The sequence below is a fragment of the Mus caroli genome, unplaced genomic scaffold, assembly GCF_978045245.1.
Source record: "Mus caroli unplaced genomic scaffold, Mus_caroli_1 scaffold_3, whole genome shotgun sequence".
Lineage (NCBI taxonomy): Eukaryota > Metazoa > Chordata > Mammalia > Rodentia > Muridae > Mus > Mus caroli.
Window position 1 is genome coordinate 53,866,942 of NW_028227258.1, and position 23,971 is coordinate 53,890,912.

Consider the following 23,971-nt stretch of genomic DNA (forward strand, 5'->3'; position numbering starts at 1 on the left):
CCATAAAGTGAAGATATCTCACACACAAACACACACACACACACACACACACACACACACTTCTTAGAGATATATATATTTTGTTCAAATGGGATTATAAAATATTCTGGTCATATAAGGGGGCTTAGTCATTAGTATGTGGCTATGGATTAAAAGATTACCAACTTGCAGTTTTCAAAACTTTTTGAAAAACATGGTTAGATTTAGAGAGTATAAAAAGACAGCAAAAACTCCATGGGCAATCATGAAGACACTATGGCCAACATCATTCTTTCCACAGGTGAGTTGATGATCAGCCAGAGAACCCCAATCATGCCTGACTGTTCTCTTACAGGATTTGACAAGGAAGCAATTTTGATGCAACCACTCTTTGGTTTTCCACTCTTTGGAATTGAAAGTTTTCTTTCCTTACACAGTCCTTCCCTAACTCTCATAAGTCTATGAGCTGAGAGAATAATTCTGCTTTCACTGATACCACAGACATAACAGTAATGGCTCACCTTCATTCAAGACTTGTTTTGCCCTTCCTTTTTTCTTAGACATTCAGTACCCTGCTCCTCATGTTGTACCACTTGCATGAAATTCCTATTCTGTTTATCTTCATGTTACTGTTCTAAGACAACTTTTTCAGAGTTGGATACCAGTAGAATCTGGGATAGAGCTGAGGTTTCTTTGCCCTTCTTTCAGATTTTTCCATCTATCCTCCATTGTGCTGTTTCATTGATAACTCAAGTTGACACAGAATGAAACATTCAGTTGTCAAAGAAATGTATTTACGAGTTTTAAGCCAAGTTCTTCAAAATTTACAGGTAGCTCTAAATCTGTGCCCTACACAATTTTTCAGCTTAATAAATGTATTCAAGTGAAGACCAAAGCACAGTGTTTAAAATATTCACAGTAGAGGTGTTCTAGGTACGTGATCATGATTCAGACACCAAATCTCTGCACTAATGAGACACAGTCAGAAATCTTTTCAGTAGAAGGCCATTCTACTGAATGGGCTACATTCTGAGACACCTTAAGTAAGTGGCCAAAGAACACAAGAAAAGAGAACCATCCTTAAAACTCAGTTGGTCCATAGAAGCTTAAAATGCTATTTGGAGCAAAAGATCATATTTCCTCAAGCAAATGCTCTTGATATATAATTCCAAATACTGGCAAATTCCAAATGATAGTGAATGATGTAGTTTAGTTATTGTCTTGACTGGAAAAACACTTGATGCATTGCAGCTTTAAAGACTGAAGCTACTGTTACTAATCATTAAGTAGGTTTTGTGAGTAATTTCATTCAGTACTAATGGCAAAGGTAAGAGAGTTAAATTTTCTAACAATTAGGACAAAGGAGAACAGTGCAAGGATTTACTAATCAGTGAAGAGGAGTTTGAATGGCATGACTTCAAGGGCAACACCTTGAATAACTGTAAAGTTTCTAGGGGATGTAATGATCTAGAGTAAGTAGCATGGCCTACCACAACTGAAAATTGCACCTTTATGTTTCTAGCAACTGATCCTGAGAAAATGTGTCTTCCCTCTCTAAGTTTGGCCAATGTGCTGAGTGCTCAGTTGGGTGAATTGTTGGCAAAAAATTATTTCATTATGTCTATAGACCTGAATAATGATTCCTCATGCAATTGTCTGCCTATCATACATCAGTTTCATATTACTTTTTCATATTAATTTATTGGCAATAAATGCTAAGAGAAAATTTAGACTCAGCTCAGTTCTCACTGCTCTCCTCTCTAGTGAGTTGGTGAGAGTATTGCAACTGGCAATTTCTGGGTTTCACAAGTAAAAATGGGTTTGTTTTCACCAGAGGCTCCATTGATAATCTAAGCTTTGATGAAGAATCTTCACTATTATCAATATATGAGTAATTATTAATTTGAAACATTCTATATAACTGATGGAAGAAGCATGGCAAGTGAAAGAGGCCTGGAAAAACTGTAAGCAAATTTACTGGTATCTACATTAGGACATTGTTTTTATAATAGTTTTCCTAGGTTCTGCCTACCAACGGATGTGCTATTATGCCAGTTGGGCCAAGGAATGTCCTGGCTTGGGGAGTTCAAACCTGGTAATATTGACCCTTTCTTATGTACTCATCTGATTTATACATATGCTGGGATGAAGAACAATGAGTTTTCCATGATAAATAATGAGGACTCAATGGAATATAAAGTATTAAATTACCTTAAACCCATGTAACAGAAAGATTAGGTAAGAAATACCTGGAAAGAGATACCTCTTTGCTTTGGAATCTATGTGTCAATAGTTGTCACAACTCAATGCTTATTTAAGGGTAGCTCAAAAATCAGTGTGTTTGAGTTAACAATCTTCCAATGTTTTATCTGAAATTGAGACAAACTGAATGTTTTTACTAAATGTTGCCCTTGAATTTAATCTACACTGCACAATAGTTTATGACGTCATTTATGTATATATCATATCACTCCTGCTGAATGTGGTAAAATTTCCTACCTGTTGTTCTTGCACATATATTTCATACATCATTAAACATTGGCCACATTTTCTCCATTTAATAGCTTCCGACCATTTGATGAATATCACCATTTTACATTCACTTTCTATGTGTTTGAAAATTTTAGCTGGCATTCTTAAACCAGACTGTAATTCTATTTGTCTTTAAATTACCTTTTACACTTCATATAAATTTGACCTGATTAAAACAAATCAGAGTTATAAAAGCTGTCTTCATTCTTTTTATGCTCCAATAATATTGTGTGTCTATGTAGAGGGCTCTCTTCCTTGGTATGTGTCTCAGGTTGGGCTAGTCATTGGTTGGCCATACCCACAATCTCTACTCCATCTCCGTCTCCACTCCTTTTAGGCTTTTTGGCAGGAAAATTTTGGGATAAACATTTTGAGGTGGTTTGAAATACCTCTTCCTCTTCATTAGTCCTGACTGGCTACAGGAGGTAGCCATATCAGCCTTTGTATGCTCGCTGGTAGGAGTAGCAGCTGGGATAGGTTATAAATTGGAGGGGCTTAAAAGAAAGAAATTGGAGCATATTAGCATGTAGATAACACTGAACACTAGAATCAGAAATTTTGAATTCACCTGTCTCCATTTTTCATTTTTTTAATAATGAACAAAATCTTATATTATATAATTCTGTAAAAAATTCCACATTTGATAGTTTGGCCATTTGTGAAACAAGCAGAAGTAAGTAATTTCTACCCTCGGAAACACTTTAATTTGTAAGAATCTAAGCTATGATTCCAAAGTGCAAATAAATGCATGTAGATGAATTATCTTGACTTTTATAATTTTATTTATTAAAAATTTTTCTTTATTTAAATTATTAGCATTACAGCCCATTCATTGCATCTCTCCCATTCACGAATTCCCATAGCCCCCCCAGCAGCCTCCAGCCCCCAGCCTGTTTTCCTCTGAGTGGGACATCCCCCCACCTTCGCACCTCAAGTCTCAAGTGAGGCTAGACAAGGCAGTCCCACTAAAAGAGCATATCCCATGTAACAACTTTTAGGATCTCCCCACTCCAGTAGTTCCAGAAACACATGAAGACCAAGCTGCACATCTGCTACATATGTGTCATTAGGCCTAGTCCCAGCCATGTATGTTCTTTGGTTGATGGTTCAGTCTATGAACTCCAAAGGTTCAGGTTAGTTAATTCTTCTGGTCTTCCTGTGGAGATCTTATCCCATTTGGGAATAGAATCCTTGTTCCTATTCTTCCATAAGAGTCCCTTTGCCATTGGCAAGGAACAATCCCCGAGCCAAAGAGTGGATGGAGCTTGAGGACTCTTAAGGAAATTTTTTTCTAGACTTTTATTCTTTAATTGTTTTGCATAAAAATTAAACAAAGAACGTATAGCAATATCTGCCCCTACTCTAGACCATAGAATCTTAATCTCTACGGAAGGGGCAAGAAACCTATAACTCCAATGTCTTTGCAACACTGCTGATCATAATTACTTGGAAATGAATGTCTCAATAGAACAATTCCAATAAGGATGTGCACTTTTAAAAAATTGGAAAAATTGATTTGTACTCACTTATGGAAATTGGGACATGAATAAAGTCCCAAAAGTCTGTAATTTTTGGTGATCATGAAAAATATGAGTTTAACTATAGTAATAAATTGTTGCAAAAATGTAGACAATACACTGCATGGTAAACTTATGTTGAGCACCTATCTTTAGAGACCCTTCAGTAAAAGTGTAACAAATAATTTTTGTACAAAATTTTCAAAAGTACTGTAAAATTAAACTGGAATGTTTATTATCTTTTTTTTTAATTTTTAATATTTTTATTACATATTTTCCTCAGTTACATTTCCAATGCTATCCCAAGAGTCCCCCATAGCGCCCCCCACTTCCCTACCCACCCATTCCCATTCTTTTGGCCCTGGCATTCCCCTATATTGGGGCATATAAAGTTTGCAAGTCCAATGGGCCTCTCTTTCCAGTGATGGCAGACTAGGCCATCTTTCAATACATATGCAGCTAGAGACAAGAGCTCCGGGGTTCTGGTTAGTACATCATGTTGTTCCAATAATAGGGTTGCAGATCCCTTTAGCTCCTTGGGTACTTTCTCTAGCTTCTCCATTGGGAGCCCTGTGATACATCCAATAGCTAACTGTGAACATCCACTTCTGTGTTTGCTAGGCCCCGGCATCGTCTCACAAGAGACAGCTATATTTGGGTCCTTTCAGCAAAATCTTGCTAGTGTATGCAATGGTGTCAGCGTTTAGAAGCTGATTATGGGATGGATCCCTGGATACAGCAGTCTCTAAATGGTCCATCCTTTCATCACAGCTACGAACTTTGTCTCTGTAACTCCTTCCCTGGGTGTTTTGTTCCCAATGCTAAGAAGGGGCAGAGTGTCCACACTTTGGTCTTCATTCTTCTTGAGTTTCATGCGTTTAGCGAATTGTATCTTATATCTTGGGTATCCTAAGTTTTGGGCTAATATTCACTTATCAGTGAATACATATTGTGTGAGTTCTTTTGTGATTGTGTTACTTCACTCAAGATGATGCCCTCCAGGTCCATCCATTTGGCTAGGAATTTCATAAATTCATTCTTTTTAATAGCTGAGTAGTACTCCATTGTGTAAATGTACCATAATTTCTGTATTCATTCCTCTGTTGAGGGACATCTGGGTTCTTTCCAGCTTCTGGCTATTATAAATAGGGCTGCTATGAACATAGTGGAGCATGTGTCCTTCTTACCGGTTGGGACATCTTCTGGATATATGCCCAGGAGAGGTATTGATGGATCCTCCGGTAGTACTATGTCCAATTTTCTGAGGAACCGCCAGACTGATTTCCAGAGTGGTTGTACAAGCTTGCAATCCCACCAACAATGGAGGAGTGTTCCTCTTTCTCCACATCCTCGCCAGCATATGCTGTCAGCTGAATTTTTGATCTTAGCCATTCTGACTGGTGTGAGGTGGAATCTCAGGGTTGTTTTGATTTGCATTTCCCTGATGATTAAGGATGTTGAACATTTTTTCAGGTGCTTCTCTGCCATTCGGTATTCCTCAGGTGAGAATTCTTTGTTCAGTTCTGAGCCCCATTTTTTAATGGGGTTATTTGACTTTCTGGAGTCCACCTCCTTGAGTTCCTTATATATATTGGATATTAGTCCCTTATCTGATTTAGGATAGGTGAAGATCCTTTCCCAATCTGTTGGTGGTTTTTTTTTGTCTTATTGATGGTGTCTTTAGCCTTGCAGAAGCTTTGCAGTTTCATGAGGTCCCACTTGTCAATTCTCGATCTTACAGCACAAGCCATTACTGTTCTATTCAAGAATTTTTCCCCTGTGCCCATATCTTCAAGGCTTTTCCCCACTTTCTCCTCTATAAGTTTCAGTGTCTCTGGTTTTATGTGAAGTTCCTTGATCCACTTAGACTTGACCTTAGTACAAGGAGATAGGAATGGATCGATTCGCATTCTTCTACATGTTAACAACCAGTTGTGCCAGCACCATTTGTTGAAAATGCTGTCTTTCTTCCACTGGATGTTTTTAGCTCACTTGTCGAAGATCAAGTGACCCTAGGTGTGTGGGTTCATTTCTGGGTCTTCAATTCTATTCCATTGGTCTATTTGTCTGTCACTATACCAGTACCATGCAGTTTTTATCACAATTGCTCTGTGGTAAAGCTTTAGGTCCGGCATGGTGAATCCCCCAGAGGTTCTTTTATCCTTGAGAAGAGTTTTTGCTATCCTAGGTTTTTTGTTATTCCAGATGAATTTGCAGATTGCACTTTCTAATTCGTTGAAGAATTGATTTGGAATTTTGATGGGGATTGCATTGAATCTGTAGATTGCTTTTGGCAAGATAGCCATTTTTACAATGTTGATCCTGCCTATCCATGAGCATGGGAGATCTTTCCATCTTCTGAGATCTTCTAGAATTTCTTTCTTCAGAGACTTGAAGTTTTTATTATACAGATCTTTCACTTCCTTAGTTAGAGTCACGCCAAGATATTTTATATTATTTGTGACTATTGAGAAGGGTGTTGTTTCCCTAATTTCTTTCTCAGCCTGTTTATTCTTTGTGTAGAGAAAGGCCATTGATTTGTTTGAGTTAATTTTATATCCAGCTACTTCACCGAAGCTGTTTATCAGGCTTAGGAGTTCTCTGGTGGAATTTTTAGGGTCACTTATATATACTATCATATCATCTGCAAAAAGTGATATTTTGACTTCATCTTTTCCAATTTGTATCCCTTTGATCTCCTTTTGTTGTCGAATTGCTCTGGCTAGGACTTCAAGTACAATGTTGAATAGGTATGGAGAAAGTGGACAGCCTTGTCTAGTCCCTGATTTTAGAGGGATTGCTTCAAGCTTCTCACCATTTACTTTGATGTTGGCGACTGGTTTGCTGTAGATTGCTTATATCATGTTTAGGTATGGGCCTTGAATTCCTGATCTTTCCAAGACTTTTATCATGAATGGGTGTTGGATCTTGTCAAATGCTTTTTCCACATCTAACGAGATGACCATGTGGTTTTTGTCTTTGAGTTTGTTTATATACTGGATTACGTTGATGGATTTCCATATATTGAACCATCCCTGCATCCCTGGGATGAAACCTACTTGGTCAGGATGGATGATTGTTTTGATGTGTTCTTGGATTCGGTTAGCAAGAACTTTATTGAGGATTTTTGCATCAATATTCATAAGGGATATTGGTCTGAAATTTTCTATCTTTGTTGGGTCTTTTTGTGGTTTAGGTATCAGAGTAATTGTGGCTTCATAGAATGAGTTGGGTAGAGTACCTTCTGTTTCTATTTTGTGGAATAGTTTGTGAAGAACTGGGATTAGATCTTCTTTGAAGGTCTGATAGAACTCTGCACTAAACCCATCTGGTCCTGGGCTTTTTTAGTTGGGAGACTATTAATGACTGCTTCTATTTCTTTGGGGGATATAGGGCTGTTTAGATCATTAACCTGATCTTGATTCAACTTTGGTACCTGGTATCTGTCTAGGAACTTCTCCATTTCATCCAGGTTCTCCAGTTTTGTTGAGTATAGCTTTTGGTAGAGGGCTCTGATGATGTTTTGGATGTCTTCAGGATCTGTTGTTATGTCTCCTTTTTCATTTCTGATTTTGTTAATTAGGATGCTTTCCCTGTGCCCTCTAGTGATTCTGGCTAAGGGTTTATCTATCTTGTTGATTTTCTCAAAGAACCAGCTCCTTGATTGGTTGATTCTTTGAATAGTTTTTCTTGTTTCCACTTGGTTGATTTCGCCCCTGAGTTTGATTATTTCCTGCCGTCTACTCCTCTTGGGTGAATTTGCTTCCTTTTGTTCTAGTGCTTTTAGGTATGTTGTCAAGCTGCTAATGTGTGCTATCTCTAGTTTCCTTTTGGAGGCACTCAGAGCTATGAGTTTTCCTCTTAGAAATGCTTTCATTGCGTCCCATAAGTTTGGGTATGTTGTGGCTTCATTTTCATTGAACTCTAAAAAGTCCTTAATTTCTTTCTTTATTCCTTCCTTGACTAAGGTATCATTGAGAAGAGTGTGGTCCAGTTTCCACGTGAAGGTTGGCTTTCTATTATTTATTTTGTTATGGAAGATCAGCCTTAGTCCATGGTGATCTGATAGGATGCATGGGACAATTTCAATATTTTTGTATCTGTTGAGGCCTGTTTTGTGACCAATTATGTGGTCAATTTTGGAGAAGGTACCATGAGGTGCTGAAAAGAAGGTATATCCTTTTGTTTTAGGATAGAATGTTCTGTAGATATCTGCCAGATCCATTTGATTCATAATTTCTGTTAGTTTCACTGTGTCCCTGTTTAGTTTCTGTTTCCATGATCTGTCCATTGGTGAAAGTGGTGTGTTGAAGTCTCCCACTATTATTGTATGAGGTGCAATGTGTGCTTTGAGATTTACTAAAGTTTCTTTAATGAATGTGGCTGCCTTTGTATTTGGAGCATAGATATTCAGGATTGATAGTTCCTCTTGGAGGATTTTACCTTTGATGAGTATGAAGTGTCCCTCCCTGTCTTTTTTAATGACTTTGGGTAGGAAGTCAATCTTATCAGATATTAGAATGGCTACTCCAGCTTGTTTCTTCATAACATTTGCTTGGAAAATTTTTTTCCAGCCTATCATTCTGAGGTAGTGTCTATCTTTTTCTCTGAGATGAGTTTCCTATAAGCAGCAAAATGTTGGGTCTTGTTTGTGTAGCCAGTTTGTTAGTCTATGTCTTTTTATCAGGGAGTTGAGTCCATTGATATTAAGAGATATTAAGGAAAAGTAATTGTTGTTTCCTGTTATTTTTGTTGTTAAAGTTGGCATTCTGTTCTTGTGGCTGTCTTCTTTTAGGTTTGTTGAGGGATTACCTTCTTGTTGTTTCTAGGGCATGGTTCCTGTCCTTGTATTGGTTTTTTCCTGTTATTATCCTTTGAAGGGCTGGATTCGTGGAGAGATAATGTGTGAATTTGTTTTTGTCGTGGAATACTTTGGTTTCTCCATCTATGTTAATTGAGAGTTTGGCGGGTATAGTAGCCTGGGCTGGAGTTTGTGTTCTTTTAGTGTCTGTATAACATCCGTCCAGTATCTTCTGGCTTTCATATTCTCTGGTGAGAAATCTGGTGTAATTCTGATAGGCTTGCCTTTATATGTTACTTGGCCTTTTTCTCTTACTGCTTTTAGTATTCTATCTTTATTTAGAGCATTTGTTGTTCTGATTATTAAGTGTCGGGAGGTATTTCTTTTCTGGTCCAGTCTATTTGGAGTTCTGTAGGCTTCTTGTATGTTCATGGGCATCTCTTTCTTTAGATTTGGGAAGTTTTCTTCTATAATTTTGTTGAAGATGTTTGCTGGTCCTTTGAGTTGAAAATCTTCATTCTCATCCACTCCTATTATCCGTAGGTTTGGTCTTCTCATTGTGTCCTGTATTTCTTGGATGTTTTGAGTTAGGATCTTTTTGCATTTTACATTTTCCTTGATTGTTGTGCCGATGTTCTCTATGGAATCTTCTGCACCTGAGATTCTCTCTTCCATCTCTTGTATTCTGTTGCTGATGCTTGTATCTATGGTTCCAGATTTCTTTCCTAGGGTTTCTATCTCCAGTGTTGCCCCATTTTGGGTTTTCTTTATTGTGTCTACTTCCCTTTTTAGGTCTAGTATGGTTTTGTTCATTTCCAGCATCTGTTTGGATGTGTTTTCCTGTTTTTCTGTAAGGACTTCTACCTGCTTGATTATGTTATCCTGTTTTTCTTTAAGGATTTGTAACTCTTTAGCAGTGTTCTCCTGCAATTCTTTAAGGGATTTTTGTGCTTCCTCTTTAATGTCTTCTACCTGTTTACCAGTGTTCCTTTGTATTTCTTTAAGTGTGTTAATAAAGTCCTTCTTGAGGTCTCTACCATCATCATGAGATATGCTTTTAGATCCGTGTCTAGCTTTTCCGGTGTGTTGGGGTGCCCTGGACTGGGCGACGTGGGAGTGCTGGGTTCTGATGATGGTGAGTGGTCTTGGTTTCTGTTAGTAAGATTATTACGTTTACCTTTCGCCATCTGGTAATCTCTGGGGTTAGTTGTTGTCGTTGTCACTGTTTAAAGATTGGAGCAGAAGCTGTGTTCCACTCACCAGCAGTCTCAAACTCCTGTGGCGGGGGTCGTGGGTAGCTGGCGGGTTTCAGCCAACCCTGCACTCTAGCTACCCCGGTGCTGGTCCGGCCTGAAGAGGCCTGTGGTCCTACTCAGGCCGGTTTTCTGCTTCCCTAACTAATGCAGTCTCAGGTCCCGCGCGCAATTGGATTGGAGCAGAAGCTGTGTTCTACTCTCCAGGAGTCTTAAGATCCTGTGGCGGGTGTTGTGGGTAGCTGGCGAGTGTCAGCCGACCCTGCGCCCCAGCTGCCCCGGTGCTTTTCTGACCGGAAGAGGCTTGTGGCCCTACTCAGGCCGGATTTCTGCCTCCCCAACCAAAGCAGTCTTAGGTCCCGCGTGATTGGACTGGAGCAGAAGCTGTGTTCCACTCACCAGCAGTCTCAAACTCCTGTGGTGGGGGTCGTGGGTAGCTGGCGGGTGTCAGCTGACCCTGCGCTCTAGCTACCCCGGTGCTGGTCCGGCCTGAAAAGGCCTGTGGTCCTACTCAGGCCGGTTTTCTGCTTTCCTAACTAATGCAGTCTCAGGTCCGGCGCGCAATTGGATTGGAGCAGAAGCTGTGTTCCACTCACCAGAAATCTTAAGATCCTGTGGTGGGTGTTGTGGGTAGCTGGCGAGTGTCAGCCGACCCTGCGCCCTAGCTATCCTGGTGCTTTTCTGACCAGAAGTGAGGAATGTTTATTTTCAAGACAACACAGCACTAAATACTATGAAGAATATGCAAATCACATTGCTACTTTACATAAAGAAAACCAAGAGTTTTTATTGTTATTTTTAAGAAACCCAGAGCTGAAAACTCTCCTGGCTGTTGGAGGCTGGAACTTTGGATCTGTCCCATAAGTTTTGTACATGTGAACTATTGCTAGTTTTTAGAGTAAAGAAAGCTATGGCAATACTGTCTTACTGCATTACTTCACATTCCCAAAAAAAATTTAGAGTATACATGGGTAAATAGGATAGTCCAAATTTATTTCAGTAGAAGTTCCAATTAAAGGGAACATATATGTGGCTATTACAAGTTTTAACTTGTTCAAGTAATCTTGATGTTATCTTTCTATTGTTAGTTACCTAACACAAAGATCTGTTTCTTAAAGTATTTAAATCCTCCAGGTCAGAGGAGGATCATGTATTGCTTCTTTCCAATCTGCTCAATAACTGAATTGAGGGCTCCTCATATAGGAAAATAAAAAAAACATTCTTTGAGTTAATGTGAAATAGAGTGTGCTTTAAGGCGGAATATGATTGATTGAGGAGGAAGAAAATCGGTTATACAAAAAAAGAGCAACATTTTAGTAGCTGAGGAAGCACAAAGAAAACAAAGGTGATACTAAAATGACATGTGTGACAGGTGGTTTGAATGCAAGTGGAGGCTAGGCACAAAGAAGGCAGCTTTGATGAAGAACATAAAATCTAATTTTTCAGAATCTGAAATTAGCTGTGGAATTTCTTTTTCCAATGTGGTAATTTCATATAAAAAAAATCTGTCTTCTTTTGTCTCTCTCATGCTCAGTGTCATGGTCTCTTCTCAGAACCGTCAAAAATTCATTAAGTCAGTCATCCAATTTCTGTGAGACCATGACTTTGATGGGCTGAATCTGGACTAGCAGTATCCTGGTTCTCGTAGAAGCCCTCCTAAAGACAAGCATCTCTTCACTATCCTAGTGAAGGTGGGGAAATCCTGAAATGTCTTTTGCCCTAGAGATTCAAAGTCTCTCCTTTCCAAGATGAATTGGTTTCTTCTAACAGAAGCCAAACTTTACTTTAAAATGTTGCAATGTTAGCAATGTATATTTCTTCAAATATTACTCATTATAAAACAAACATGTGTAACACTACTCTACATGCAGGTGTAGAGCCATCATATATCTTCATGTTGTGTACATGGTGTGAGTTCCAAAGTCATTAGGTATTTTCATTATAAACAAAGAACTACGGTACAGAAAAGGCTTTAACACATTTATAAGGATCACTTAGATAAGAGTGTCATATGTAATTTTATTGTTTTTGTACATAGGTAAAACCTCATAACAATTGTATCAGAAAGTCTAATGTTATTGACTATTGTTTGCTCAGTAGACATTAAAGTGCACAGGCTTAAGCAGAAGCATTTGCATCAAATTTTACAAAACTAAGGCAGAACACTGTTACATAAGCAATAATTGAACCCCACCTTGATAATAGACATGAGAAAGGACAACAGGGTTCAAAAGAAATTCAGACATGTGAGCAATTGACTGGTATAAAAGAATCAGAAAGAGCTTTAGAGTAATACTTTTTTTTTAATATTTTATTACATATTTTCCTCAATTACATTTCCAATACTATCCCAAAAGTCCCCCATAGCGCCCCCCACTTCCCTACCCACCCATTCCCATTCTTTTGGCCCTGGCATTCCCCTATATTGGGGCATATAAAGTTTGCAAGTCCAATGGGCCTCTCTTTCCATTGATGGCCGACTAGGCCATCTTTCGATACATATGCAGCTAGAGACAAGAGCTCCAGGGTTCTGGTTAGTACATCATGTTGTTCCAACAATAGGGTTGCAGATCCCTTTAGCTCCTTGGGTACTTTCTCTAGCTTCTCCATTGGGAGCCCTGTGATACATCCAATAGCTGACTGTGAACATCCACTCCTGTGTTTGCTAGGCCCCGGCATCGTCTCACAAGAGACAACTATATTTGGGTCCTTTCAGCAAAATCTTGCTAGTGTATGCAATGGTGTCAGCGTTTAGAAGCTGATTATGGGATGGATCCCTGGATATGGCAGTCTCTAAATGGTCCATCCTTTCCTCACAGCTACGAACTTTGTCTCTGTAACTCCTTCCCTGGGTGTTTTGTTCCCAATTTTAAGAAGGTGCACAGTGTCCACACTTTGGTCTTCATTCTTCTTGAGTTTCATGCGTTTAGCAAATTGTATCTTATGTCTTGGGTATCCTAAGTTTTGGGCTAATATCCACTTATCAGTGAATACATATTGTGTGAGTTCTTTTGTGATTGTGTTACTTCACTCAAGATGATGCCCTCCAGGTCCATCCATTTGGCTAGGAATTTCATAAATTCATTCTTTTTAATAGCTGAGTAGTACTCCATTGTGTAAATGTACCATAATTTCTGTATCCATTCCTCTGTTGAGGGACATCTGGGTTCTATCCAGCTTCTGGCTATTATAAATAGGGCTGCTATGAACATAGTGGAGCATGTGTCCTTTTTACCGGTTGGGACATCTTCTGGATATATGCCCAGGAGAGGTATTGCTGGATCCTCCGGTAGTACTATGTCTAATTTTCTGAGGAACCGCCAGACTGATTTCCAGAGTGGTTGCACAAGCTTGCAATCCCACCAACAATGGAGGAGTGTTCCTCTTTCTCCACATCCTCGCCAGCATCTGCTGTCACCTGAATTTTTGATCTTAGCCATTCTGACTGGTGTGAGGTGGAATCTCAGGGTTGTTTTGATTTGCATTTCCCTGATGATTAAGGATGTTGAACATTTTTTCAGGTGTTTCTCTGCCATTCGGTATTCCTCAGGTGAGAATTCTTTGTTCAGTTCTGAGCCCCATTTTTTAATGGGGTTATTTGACTTTCTGGAGTCCACCTTCTTGAGTTCTTTATATATATTGGATATTAGTCCCTTATCTGATTTAGGATAGGTGAAGATCCTTTCCCAATCTGTTGGTGGTTTTTTTGTCTTATTGATGGTGTCTTTAGCCTTGCAGAAGCTTTGTAGTTTCATGAGGTCCCACTTGTCAATTCTCGATCTTACAGCACAAGCCATTACTGTTCTATTCAGGAATTTTTTCCCCTGTGCCCATATCTTCAAGGCTTTTCCCCACTTTCTCCTCTATAAGTTTCAGTGTCTCTGGTTTTATGTGAAGTTCTTTGATCCACTTAGACTTGACCTTAGTACAAGGAGATAGGAATGGATCGATTCGCATTCTTCTACATGTTAACAACCAGTTGTGCCAGCACCATTTGTTGAAAATGCTGTCTTTCTTCCACTGGATGTTTTTAGCTCCCTTGTCGAAGATCAAGTGACCGTAGGTGTGTGGGTTCATTTCTGGGTCTTCAATTCTATTCCATTGGTCTATTTGTCTGTCACTATACCAGTACCATGCAGTTTTTATCACAATTGCTCTGTAGTAGAGCTTTAGGTCCGGCATGGTGATTCCACCAGAGGTTCTTTTATCCTTGAGAAGAGTTTTTGCTATCCTAGGTTTTTTGTTATTCCAGATGAATTTGCAGATTGCACTTTCTAATTCGTTGAAGAATTGATTTGGAATTTTGATGGGGATTGCATTGAATCTGTAGATTGCTTTTGGCAAGATAGCCATTTTTACAATGTTGATCCTGCCTATCCATGAGCATGGGAGATCTTTCCATCTTCTGAGATCTTCTAGAATTTCTTTCTTCAGAGACTTGAAGTTTTTATTATACAGATCTTTCACTTCCTTAGTTAGAGTCACGCCAAGATATTTTATATTATTTGTGACTATTGAGAAGGGTGTTGTTTCCCTAATTTCTTTCTCAGCCTGTTTATTCTTTGTGTAGAGAAAGGCCATTGATTTGTTTGAGTTAATTTTATATCCAGCTACTTCACCGAAGCTGTTTATCAGGCTTAGGAGTTCTCTGGTGGAATTTTTAGGGTCACTTATATATACTATCATATCATCTGCAAAAAGTGATATTTTGACTTCATCTTTTCCAATTTGTATCCCTTTGATCTCCTTTTGTTGTCGAATTGCTCTGGCTAGGACTTCAAGTACAATGTTGAATAGGTATGGAGAAAGTGGACAGCCTTGTCTAGTCCCTGATTTTAGAGGGATTGCTTCAAGCTTCTCACCATTTACTTTGATGTTGGCTACTGGTTTGCTGTAGATGGCTTTTATCATGTTTAGGTATGGGCCTTGAATTCCTGATCGTTCCAAGACTTTTATCATGAATGGGTGTTGGATCTTGTCAAATGCTTTTTCCGCATCTAACGAGATGACCATGTGGTTTTTGTCTTTGAGTTTTTTATATACTGGATTACTTTGATGGATTTCCGTATATTGAACCATCCCTGCATCCCTGGGATGAAACCTACTTGGTCAGGATGGATGATTGTTTTGATGTGTTCTTGGATTCGGTTAGCAAGAACTTTATTGAGGATTTTTGCATCAATATTCATAAGGGATATTGGTCTGAAGTTTTCTATCTTTGTTGGGTCTTTTTGTGGTTTAGGTATCAGAGTAATTGTGGCTTCATAGAATGAGTTGGGTAGGGTACCTTCTGTTTCTATTTTGTGGAATAGTTTGTGAAGAACTGGGATTAGATCTTCTTTGAAGGTCTGATAGAACTCTGCACTAAACCCATCTGGTCCTGGGCTTTTTTTAGATGGGAGACTATTAATGACTGCTTCTATTTCTTTGGGGGATATAGGGCTGTTTAGATCATTAACCTGATCTTGATTCAACTTTGGTACCTGGTATCTGTCTAGGAACTTCTCCATTTCATCCAGGTTCTCCAGTTTTGTTGAGTATAGCCTTTGGTAGAAGGATCTGATGGTGTTTTGGATGTCTTCAGGATCTGTTGTTATGTCTCCTTTTTCATTTCTGATTTTGTTAATTAGGATGCTTTCCCTGTGCCCTCTAGTGAGTCTGGCTAAGGGTTTATCTATCTTGTTGATTTTCTCAAAGAACCAGCTCCTTGATTGGTTGATTCTTTGAATAGTTTTTCTTGTTTCCACTTGGTTGATTTCACCCCTGAGTTTGATTATTTCCTGCCGTCTACTCCTCTTGGGTGAATTTGCTTCCTTTTGTTCTAGTGCTTTTAGGTGTGTTGTCAAGCTGCTAATGTGTGCTCTCTCTAGTTTCCTTTTGGAGGCACTCAGAGCTATGAGTTTTCCTCTTAGAAATGCTTTCATTGCGTCCCATAAGTTTGGGTATGTTGTGGCTTCATTTTCATTGAACTCTAAAAAGTCCTTAATTTCTTTCTTTATTCCTTCCTTGACCAAGGTATCATTGAGAAGAGTGTTGTTCAGTTTCCACGTGAAGGTTGGCTTTCTATTATTTATTTTGTTATTGAAGATCAGCCTTAGTCCATGGTGATCTGATAGGATGCATGGGACAATTTCAATATTTTTGTATCTGTTGAGGCCTGCTTTGTGACCAATTATGTGGTCAATTTTGGAGAAGGTACCATGAGGTGCTGAGAAGAAGGTATATCCTTTTGTTTTAGGATAGAATGTTCTGTAGATATCTGCCAGATCCATTTGATTCATAATTTCTGTTAGTTTCACTGTGTCCCTGTTTAGTTTCTGTTTCCATGATCTGTCCATTGGTGAAAGTGGTGTGTTGAAGTCTCCCACTATTATTGTATGAGGTGCAATGTGTGCTTTGAGCTTTACTAAAGTTTCTTTAATGAATGTGGCTGCCTTTGTATTTGGAGCATAGATATTCAGGATTGATAGTTCCTCTTGGAGGATTTTCCCTTTGATGAGTATGAAGTGTCCCTCCCTGTCTTTTTTAATGACTTTGGGTTGGAAGTCAATCTTATCAGATATTAGAATGGCTACTCCAGCTTGTTTCTTCATGCCATTTGCTTGGAAAATTGTTTTCCAGCCTTTCATTCTGAGGTAGTGTCTATCCTTTTCTCTGAGATGAGTTTCCTGTAAGCAGCAAAATGTTGGGTCTTGTTTGTGTAGCCAGTTTGTTAGTCTATGTCTTTTTATCGGGGAGTTGAGTCCATTGATATTAAGAGATATTAAGGAAAAGTAATTGTTGTTTCCTGTTATTATTGTTGTTAAAGTTGGCATTTTGTTCTTGTGGCTGTCTTCTTTTAGGTTTGTTGAGGGATTACCTTCTTGTTGTTTCTAGGGCGTGGTTCCTGTCCTTGTATTGGTTTTTTTCTGTTATTATCCTTTGAAGGGCTGGATTCGTGGAGAGATAATGTGTGAATTTGGTTTTGTCGTGGAATACTTTGGTTTCTCCATCTATGTTAATTGAGAGTTTGGCTGGGTATAGTAGCCTGGGCTGGAATTTGTGTTCTTTTAGTGTCTGTATAACATCCGTCCAGGATCTTCTGGCTTTCATAGTCTCTGGTGAAAAATCTGGTGTAATTCTGATAGGCTTGCCTTTATATGTTACTTGGCCTTTTTCTCTTACTGCTTTTAGTATTCTATCTTTATTTAGAGCATTTGTTGTTCTGATTATAATGTGTCGGGAGGTATTTCTTTTCTGGTCCATTCTATTTGGAGTTCTGTAGGCTTCTTGTATGTTCATGGGCATCTCTTTCTTTAGATTTGGGAAGTTTTCTTCTATACTTTTGTTGAAGATGTTTGCTGGTCCTTTGAGTTGAAAATCTTCATTCTCATCCACTCCTATTATCCGTAGGTTTGGTCTTCTCATTGCGTCCTGTATTTCTTGGATGTTTTGAGTTAGGATCTTTTTGCATTTTACATTTTCCTTGATTGTTGTGCCGATGTTCTCTATGGAATCTTCTGCACCTGAGATTCTCTCTTCCATCTCTTGTATTCTATTGCTGATGCTTGTATCTATGGTTCCAGATTTCTTTCCTAGGGTTTCTATCTCCAGTGTTGCCTCATTTTGGGTTTTCTTTATTGTGTCTACTTCCCTTTTTAGGTCTAGTATGGTTTTGTTCATTTCCATCATCTGTTTGGATGTGTTTTCCTGTTTTTCTGTAAGGACTTCTACCTGTTTGATTATGTTATCCTGTTTTTCTTTAAGGATTTGTAACTCTTTAGCAGTGTTCTCCTGCAATTCTTTAAGGGATTTTTGTGCTTCCTCTTTTTTGTCTTCTGCCTGTTTAGCAGTGTTCTGCATTTCTTTAAGTGTGTTATTAAAGTCCTTCTTGAAGTCCTCTATCATCATCAGGAGATATGCTTTTAAATCCGTGTCTAGCTTTTCCGGTTTGTTGGGGTGCCCTGGACTGGGCGAAGTGGGGGTGCTGGGTTCTGATGATGGTGAGTGGTCTTGGTTTCTGTTAGTAAGATTATTACGTTTACCTTTCGCCATCTGGTAATCTCTGGGGTTAGTTGTTATCGTTGTCACTGTTTAAAGATTGGAAGAGAAGCTGTGTTCCACTCACCAGCAGTCCCAAAATCCTGCGGCGGGGGTCGTGGGTAGCTGGCGGGTGTCAGGCAACCCTGCTCTCCCGCTACCCAGGCGCTGATCCGGCCGGATGAGGCCTGTGGCCCTACTCAGGCCGGTTTCTGCTTCCCTAACTAATGCAGTCTCAGGTCCCGCGCAATTGGATTGGAGCAGAAGCTGTGCTCCACTCACCAGAAGTCTTAAGATCCTGTGGCGGGTGTTGTGGGTAGCTGGCGAGTGTCAGTCGACCCTGCGCCCCAGCTTCCCCGGTGCTTTTCTGACCGGAAGAGGGTTGTGGCCCTATGTAGGCCGGATTTCTCTCTCCCCAACCAGAGCAGTCTCAGGTCCCGCGTGATTGGACTGGAGCAGAAGCTGTGTTCCACTCACCAGCAGTCCCAAACTCCTGCGTCGGGGGTCGTGGGTAGCTGGCGGGTGTCAGGCAACCCTGCGCTCCCGCTACCCCTGTGCTGATCCGGCCGGATGAGGCCTGTGGCCCTACTCAGGCCGGTTTCTGCTTCCCTAACTAATGCAGTCTCAGGTCCCGCGCAATTGGATTGGAGCAGAAGCTGTGTTCCACTCACCAGCAGTCCCAAAATCCTGCGGCGGGGGTCGTGGGTAGCTGGCGGGTGTCAGGCAACCCTGCGCTCCCGCTACCCCGGCGCTGATCCAGCCGGATGAGGCCTGTGGCCCTACTCAGGCCGGTTTCTGCTTCCCTAACTAATGCAGTCTCAGGTCCCGCGCAATTGGATTGGAGCAGAAGCTGTGTTCCACTCACCAGCAGTCCCTAAATCCTGTGGCGGGGGTCGTGGGTAGCTGGCGGGTGTCAGGCAACCCTGCGCTCCCGCTACCCAGGCGCTGATCCAGCCGGATGAGGCCTGTGGTCCTACTCAGGCCGGTTTCTGCTTCCCTAACTAATGCAGTCTCAGGTCCTGCGCAATTGGATTGGAGCAGAAGCTGTGCTCCACTCACCAGAAGTCTTAAGATCCTGTGGCGGGTGTTGTGGGTAGCTGTCGAGTGTCAGCAGACCCTGCGCCCCAGCTGCCCCGGTGCTTTTCTGACCGGAAGAGTGTTGTGGCCCTATGTAGGCCGGATTTCTCTCTCCCCAACCAGAGCAGTCTCAGGTCCCGCGTGATTGGACTGGAGCAGAAGCTGTGTTCCACTCACCAGCAGTCCCAAACTCCTGCGGCGGGGGTCGTGGGTAGCTGGCGGGTGTCAGGCAACCCTGAGCTCCCGCTACCCCTGCGCTGATCCGGCCGGATGAGGCCTGTGGCCCTACTCAGGCCGGTTTCTGCTTCCCTAACTAATGCAGTCTCAGGTCCCCCGCAATTGGATTGGAGCAGAAGCTGTGTTCCACTCACCAGCAGTCCCAAAATCCTGCGGCAGGGGTCGTGGGTAGCTGGCGGGTGTCAGGCAACCCTGCGCTCCAGCTACCCCGGCGCTGATCCAGCCGGATGAGGCCTGTGGCCCTACTCAGGCCGGTTTCTGCTTCCCTAACTAATGCAGTCTCAGGTCCCCCGCAATTGGATTGGAGCAGAAGCTGTGTTCCACTCACCAGCAGTCCCAAAATCCTGCGGCGGGGGTCGTGGGTAGCTGGCGGGTGTCAGGCAACCCTGCGCTCCCGCTACCCCGGCGCTGATCCAGCAGGATGAGGCCTGTAGAGTAATACTTGAATGCAGTCTGAAGATAAAACTGGTGTTACAAATGTAAATAAGCATGGGTCTGTCCCACTGAAGAAACAGAGATTAATGACCAAATCTCTTTGTGAGACAGGTAAATGTGCATATATGCCAAGTACAGAATATGGGGTGCTTTACAGAGAGAGTTAGATATGTAATTCTCTTGGAATACCATGAGATACTTTGAAGAATTGTGTATAGTGGACAAATATGACAAACTTCTTTTTGAATGGGTATTGTTATATTAACTAAAAATAATTAGAGTGAGGAGCCAAAGATTCAGTGGGAAGCTCTCAAGATAAATTAGGAGATATGCTATCAGAGAAAAACAATGGTTTCATAAAAGAAAGGGCATAAACACAGTGAACATGAAGTTTGATGATAACCAGGGACCATTTTATATTAGAGTTGAGAAAACAACCCAGCATTCAGGCATAAAGAACATTATCAGCATATGTTACTTTATTGAGAATAAAATGAGTTGATTTGGAGTGAGAACGGATTCTTTTACCTGTGGAAAAAGTGAATATGAAGTGCATGCATGAAAACAATGTCCTGACTGAAAGTTGATATAGATTATATTATTTAGGACCAGACTTGATAAACTGTACTGAGGTTATCAATAATAGTATTAATGTCCAAGCAAATATCAAAAGAATATATCGTTTCATATCACTCCACAAAATTAAAGCAACCATATACCATTTTATGCATTGAATATTTGGAGACATTGATAACAGTCTTCTTATGCCTCTTTCACCAGTAAGATTTCTCATCATTTGACTTGTTTAATATATGGTGAATTCTGGAGGCATTCTTTAGGAAAAAAAAATGTCTGGAATCACCCCCACCCCAACAAAATCACACAGTGATGAGAGATAATCCAAATATGAATATAATACTAGATTTAATGTCTTAGTAAGAGTATTACTGCTGTGCACATACACCATGACCAAGGCAAGTCTTTAAAAAAATTAGTTGAGGCTGGCTTACAGGTTCAGAGGTTCAGTCCATTATCATCAAGGTGGGAGACTGACCTAGGGTGAGAGTATTAAGCCCACAGGGACAGTGACACACCTACTTCAACCAGGTCACACCTATTCCAACAAGGCCACATCTCCAAATGGTGCCACTCCCTAGTCCAAGATATACAAACCATCACATTCCACTCCCTGTCCCCCATAGACTTGTCCAAACACATGAGTCTATGGGGGGGTGCATACTTAAACATAGTGTAATGCAAAATACATTAGTCCAACTTTCAAAGTACTCATAGTCTAAAGCAGTCTCAAAAATGTTAAAAGTCCAAAGTTCAAGGCTTCTTCTGAGATTCATTATACTTAACTATAATCCCCAAAGAAATACAGGAAACCAGCTGGGTAAACGCCAAACTCTGCATCTCCATGGCTGATGTCAAAGTGGTCTTCAGATCTCCACTTCTTTTTCATCTTTGTTGACTGCAACAAACTGCTTTCTCCTTGGCTGGTTAGACTCCCTCTTATCAGCTTTCCTCAGCATGTATCCCATGGCTCTGGCATCTTTAACATCTTTGAGTCTCCAAGGCAATTTCAATGTTACAGCTTTTTGTTTCATTGCCTGGGATTCCACTTGATCTTTTGGGCTCCTCCTCAGGGTTGGTATAACTTCTACAGTTCTGCCCTCTGTAGCACTCTAAGCTCAGATTGATCCAGCTTCTATTCTTGGTGATCATCCCATGGTACTGACTTCTCCAATACACTGGGGTGTTCCATCTATAACTAGGCTTCACCAATAGCTTCTCATAGGCTCTCTTCATGGTGCCAAGCCTCAAATCCTTTGCATGACCCCTTCAGTCCTAGGCCATCAACTACAGCTGAGGCTACATCTTCTCCAATGGCCTTCCATGACCTTTCAAAGTACCAAGCCTCAGCTGTTCTCTTCATGACACCTCCATGCCTTCAAAACCAGAACCACCCGGGTGAGTCTTACACATTACCAAGTTCAGCTGCAGCATGAGGCTATCTTAGGAACACAGCTTCTTTGTGCTCCCAGAAAACAATTCCCAGAATATTTGACCTCAGTAATTCTGGTCTCTTCTTAATCATTGCTAATTTCTTAGCCACGACTAACCAGCATCAATTGTACCACTAGTTCCTTCCATTCTTAACTCTAGAGCCAGAGCCACATGGCTGAAGCTGCTGAGTTCTGCTGCCCTCAGAAACTGGAACATGACCCCCTTATACAATCACATTATCACTGGCTTTGTTATCCAAATCCTTCACTGCCTAAGCTTGGCTTTCCTGGATCTCACTCTGTAGATTGACCTTGAAGGCAGAGATCAGCATGCCTATCTCCTGGGATTAAAGGTATGTAACACCATGCCTGGATCTAAATTTAGCTGGATAGGATCTTGCACCAAGGTCCCACTCTCTTAATCTGTTATCTTCTAGAACACAGGGTTTTGCTCCATTTTACTTCCTGGTATCCTTTTAGTACTCGAACCATATATTTCATATTTTTCCATTCTAAGCTTGCTATGCTTGTTCAAACTTCTCTTCATAAGACTTAACCAGAGAACAAAGGCTCTATTGGGCTTTTTTGAAACTTCTTTTGTCAATGCAGTTAATCTGAGTCTCTTAACCTTAGCCTCAGGCAGACTTTTCAGACAAGGGCAAAAAGTAGCCAAATTTCTTGACCAAAATAACACAAAACAGTCTATGCCACTTTCTGAAATCATTCTCCTTTGAAATCCGTTGGGCCAGGTCAACACAGTTCAAATTACTCCAAGCAAACAAAGTCTTCCATATTCCTACTAGGATGACCCATTAAGCCCCATTTAAAGCATTCCACTGCTTTCCAAATCGAAAGTCCCAAAGTTCACATTCTTTCAAATAAAAGCATGGTCAGGCCTATCACAGCAATACCCTACTCCTGGTACCAACTTCTGTCTTAGTTAGGGTTTTACTGCTGTGCACAGAAACCATGACCAAGGCAAGTCTTATAAAAAAAAAAAAACATTTAATTGGGGCTGGCTTAAAGGTTCATAGGTTCGGTCCAATATCATCAAGGTGGGAGCATGGCAGTATACAGGCAGGCATGGCACAGGCAGAGCTGAGAGTTCTATGACTTCATCCAAAGACTGCTAGTGAAGACTGACCTAGGGTGAGAGTATTAATCCCATACCCACAATGACACACCTACTCTATCCAGGTCACACCTATTCCAACAAGGCCACATCTCAAAATGGTGCAAATCCCTGGTCCAAGAGTATACAAAACATCACAACTAATTTTACTTAATCAGAAATTATTGTGATATTGACACAGAATAAAGCAAGATAAAGCAAGAAAAAAATACCAAGAAATTATTTTAATACTGTAAAAATACTTTAGGAATATCTGAATAAACTTGAAATAACAATATTGCATAATTTTTGTAGGAAATGCTTAAAGCTTTTGAGGATGAATCCACAGACAACAAAGGACCAGGCTGTTAATCACTGCCACAGTTTCTGGAATCATCTCAACCATTGAGTCTGGGTATAAAGTCCCAGAATTATCAGAGTAAGTGGCAATTCATACTCAGAACTTTTGTGGGTAATTACACTAAACACTTATTTCCCTTGTCTTTTTTCATGCTCTAGTGCTCTAAGAATGGTTCACATAAAGAGACTTCATGACCTATCTTGTCAATAAAAAAGGGCCTCAGAATGAATGGGATTTAAAGGGTTTTTTCCTTATTCTTTTTATTATTTAAATGTGTTTTCTACATCAAACATATTAATAACATTGAGTATTTTGAGAAATAATACTAAAAATTTATTCAACTTTTATATTCATATACTTTCATACCATAAATATCATTAATGAATATTTAATACTATACATAACTGAGGATCCTATATCTAATGTTGGGTACCAAATTGTATCAAATATACAAAATATTCTTTGGCAATTATAAATTCATTAAAAATGAATCATTAAGAAATATATTCAAAAGCCCTTATATTATGTCACTTAACATAGTGAGAGAATATTTAACACGAATTATATATCTGTGTACATTGTGTAACTAAAAATTTACTTTAAAAAGATTATCAGTATTTCTAGGAGAGTAATTATTTTA

At 40.2% G+C, this 23,971-nt stretch overlaps 1 pseudogene; it reads left to right on the top strand.

The window, feature by feature from the left end:
* The first annotated feature begins 255 nt into the window (after positions 1–255).
* LOC110288329 (chitinase-like protein 3) overlaps positions 256–23,971 on the top strand; it is a 29,370-nt pseudogene continuing 5,654 nt past the window's right edge.